Genomic DNA, 4,202 nt, shown 5'->3' with positions numbered 1-4,202 from the left:
GACGGAGTTTCACTCTTATTGCTCATGCTGGAGTGCAGTGGCATGATACTGGCTCACTGCAACCTCCGCCCCCTAGGTTCAAGCAATTCTCCTGCCTCAGCCTCCTGAGTAGCTAGGATTACAGGTGCCCACCACCACGCCTGGCTAATTTTTGTATTTTTAGTAGAAATGGGGCTTCGCCATGCTCCAAGCTGCTCTCGAACTCCTGACCTCAGGTGATTCACCCGCCTCAGCCTCCAAAAGTGCTGGGATTACAGGCGTGAGCCACCATGCCCGGCCTACCAGGCCTTTTAAAAAGTGAATTCAGGGGCTGCAGCACTGCTGGCTTTAGGTGATGACATGGTGAGGAGTGGGTTTGGGGCATGAGAATCACAAGGCCATTTCTAAGCCTCTCTCTTTACTTCTCTGGGTCTTCTCAGAGAAAAAAGGCTGAGAAAATTACTTTTCCTGCTAAAACACACCACCAGCTTTCATGAAAGTGAATAGAGAAATGAAGCGCCTTTATGTGGATGGCCTTAGCCAGGAAATTTCTGAGACAGTCCTCCAAAATCAGTTCAGCAGATTTGCAGAAGTTTCAGATGTGGAGATCATCACATGGAAAGATGACCAAAGAAACCCACAGAAAGTCTTTGCATATATCAACATCAGTGTAGCAGAAGCAGACCTGAAAAAATGTATATCTGTTTTAAATAAAACAAAATGGAAAGGTAGAACATTACAAATTCAACTAGCAAAAGAAAGCTTTTTGCAGATTGGCCCGAGAGAGAAGAAACAAAAGCTAAGAAAGGAAAATCAACAACAGGTAACACCAACTTGTTAGAAAAGATAGGAGGAGTGGAATTGCATATGAAAGCTGCGCCAGGGTATAAGAATTGGGTTGTGAGAAAATTTGGAAGACTGTTACTTGTTCTTCACCTTAAAAATTATCATAAATGTAAAATTATAAAATATGATCCCTCAAAATACTGCCACAACCTAAAGAAGTAGGGGAGGATTTCACAAACGCCATTCCTATATCCATCCTGACTTGTGAACTGGAAGGAGGGAATGATCCTATGAGTAAGAAATGGTGAGGAGACTTCTCTGACTTTCATGACCCTCCCAAGAAGATGATAAAAGTGCAGAAGGATGAGAGTTCCACTGGGTCTCTGGCCATGAGTCCAAGGCTCAGGTGGGTAATAGAGAGACCACACTTAACACAGCAACAAGCTGCACAAAAAAAGAACTTCTAATTCCGCTACTCCTAAATTATCTCCTATACCTGTTTCTGATACTCAGAAACTTTAAAATCTACCCTTTAGGACTTCTGGATTGGAAACTGCCAAGAAGAGAAATGGCATTTCTGATATGATATTGATTCCAAAGATGAATTAAGAATGATGGTTGCAAAAGAGGAAAACTTACAGAGAACTACACAATTCTCAATAAATGAATCTGAAAATGATCCCTTTGAAGTTGTAAAGGATGACTTCAAATCAGGAGTTCACAAATTGCATTCTTCCACAGGTTTAGGTATCAAAAATAATGTCTCTTGCCATGACAGTGATGATGATATTACGAGAAATGATTGTGAGTATGACTCAGGAGATACAGATGAAATCATTGCGATGAAAAAAAAATGTTGCTAAGGTCAAAAACAGTACAGAATTTTCACAAATGGAAAAATCTACAGACAAGAAAACTTCCTCCAAAAATAGAGAAAACTGTGACCTTTCTGATCACTGTATTAAAGTACAAAAAAGAAAAAGCAATGTAGAGTCAGCCTTTGGTCGTGGATTAAAGGCTCTTAATCGCAAATCTCCCTCTCACTCCAATAGCAATGAAGATGCTGATTCTGCATCAGAATTAGCTGACTCTGAAGGAGACAAGGAGTATAATGCCATAATGAAAAACCACCTTCATGTGAATCTCACTTTAGCTGATTTGGAACAATTGGCTGGCAGTGAACAGAAGGTTTCCAATGAAGATACTGAGAGTGACGGACCAGAAACCACCACACAATGCAAGTCTGACAGAGGCTCCAACAGCCCCAAGACTCCCACTGGCCTCCACAGACGCAGACACTGTATTTGTCCTGAGGACACTGTGGCTTCCCTGTTAGAAGGAGAGGAGAGCACCTGTGGCAAACAGAAACCAAAGGAAAACAACTGAAAGCCAGAATTCCAGGTTTTCAAGGGAGTAGGCTGTTTATATGAAAAAAGAGTCAATAAAAAAATCCTTGAAAGACAATGTTGCCTCTAACAATATTAATAAAGATAAGAATTCCATGAAACATGTGGATCCCAGGATCATATCCATGGAAGATGGGTCCCCATATGTTAATGGCTCATTGGGTGAACTGACTCTGTGCCAACATGCAAAGAAGGCAAATGGCCCAAACTATATTCAGCTTCAAAAAAGACAGAACACTTCTGAGAGCCAGGATTGCAAGGCAGTGTCCACTAGCAGTTCTAAAAAGAGAAGTAAGAATTCTATTTCTAGTTTATTGCCATTAAAAGATAAGAAGTCCTTAAGTCTTAGTGCAAAGTCTCACAACATAGGCTTTGACACAACAGCTGCCATAGTACCACAAAGACAGAAGCTTCAGAGGAAGAGAGGTCTAATTCAAGCAGCCTCACATCTCTTGAGAAATCACCAAAGGTCTCATCCAAGGACACTCAGGAAATCAAAACTGATTTCTCACTTTCTATTAGTAATTCATCAGATCTGAGTGCTAAGGATAAACATGCTGAAGACGACGAGAAGCATTTGGCAGTCTTGGAAGTGAGGCAAAAAGCAAAAGAAGTGCAGAAGAAGCCGGTGCATAATGATCTGGCAAATTTGGATGGTCATCTAGAGGATAAACTAACATACATCATCTTCGGTTCTGACAGTGAATGTGAAACAGAGGAGATATCAACTCAGGAGCCGAGCCATCCAGGAGAGGAATGGGTGGAAGAGTCTATGGGTAAAACATCGGGGAAGCTGCCTGATAGCAGTGATGACGAGGAATCTGATTCTGAAGATGACAGTAAAAGGTTCAAAATTAAACCTCAGTTTGAGGGCAGAGCTGGACAGAAGCTCGTGGATTTATAGTCACACTTTGGCACTGATGACAGATTCTGCATGAATTCTCAATTTCTAGAAAGTGACAGTGAAGAGGAACAGGAAGAGGTAAATGAAAAGAAACCTGCTAGGAAGAAGAGCTTGCTGAAGAAAAAAAGAAAGCCCTGGATGTTGTACAAAGTGTTTTGAAAATCAACTTAAGCAATTCTACAAAGGATCAGTAGCTGCTAAGAAATTTAAGGGCATCATACATTATGGTCCAACAAAGCAAGACCATGCCACTTACAAAAGAAAACGAGATGATAAACCAAAAGAAAGTAAAGAAAAACGAAAAAAGAAAAGGGAGGAAGCTGAAAAGCTACCTGAGGTGTCTAAAGAAACATATTATAACATTGCTATGGATCTGAAAGAAATATTTCAAACTTCAAAATATGCCAGTGAAAAGGAAGCGGACACACCCTGGAATGAGGAGTGTGGTAAAGAGAAACCTGAGGAAATCCAGGACCCTGCAGCTCTGACCAGTGGGGCTTAGCAGCCCAGCAGGTTCATTCTCCTTTTTTGATTCAGACACTAAAGACATAAAGGAAGAGACCCACAGAGTTGAAACAGTGAAACCTGGAAAGATTGTCTTTCCAGGTTTCTGGAGATGAGGAAGACCCTTGTTTCCAAGACTGCAGTTCAGAAGAGGAAGATGTTACTGAAGGAACAGATCACAGAAAGTCCAGTCCTGGAGAAGCATCATTACCTGAGAAAGAGACCACTAGATTTTTCTTTTTCTCTAAGAATGATGAAAGACTTCAAGTAGAAGTAGGTTCTGATTTATTCTGGAGAGGAATGGGAAGTAATATTAGCAGGAACTCTTGGGAGGCCAGAACAAACAATTTGCGTATGGATTGTCAGAAGAAACATAAAGATGCAAAAAGGAAAATGAAACCAAAATAACAAATATCAGCATTGAGTTTGATACTGAATGTGAACAAGGCTCGCCTTAAGGAAACTGACCCAGAAAATAGTTGTAGCTGACAAAAAATAAATATCAGAGTGGAGGAATTTTAAAAATCTGGCTGGTGGAATATCATTCTGGTTGTCATCTTTTTCTGTGGAACTCCTCTGCATTTCTTCGTAAGTAATTACTTCAAAAAATTAAATTCAACTTC

The 4,202-nt window shown here is 40.6% G+C and overlaps 1 pseudogene; it reads left to right on the top strand.

The window, feature by feature from the left end:
- The first annotated feature begins 472 nt into the window (after positions 1-472).
- On the top strand, positions 473-3,987 carry LOC129035446 (nucleolar protein 8-like; annotated as a pseudogene).
- Positions 3,988-4,202: the final 215 nt, after the last annotated feature.

This window comes from Pongo pygmaeus, chromosome 3 (genome assembly GCF_028885625.2).
Source record: "Pongo pygmaeus isolate AG05252 chromosome 3, NHGRI_mPonPyg2-v2.0_pri, whole genome shotgun sequence".
Lineage (NCBI taxonomy): Eukaryota > Metazoa > Chordata > Mammalia > Primates > Hominidae > Pongo > Pongo pygmaeus.
The sequence above is the reverse complement of the archived record's forward strand: the minus strand, read 5'-3'. Positions and strand labels throughout refer to the sequence as shown.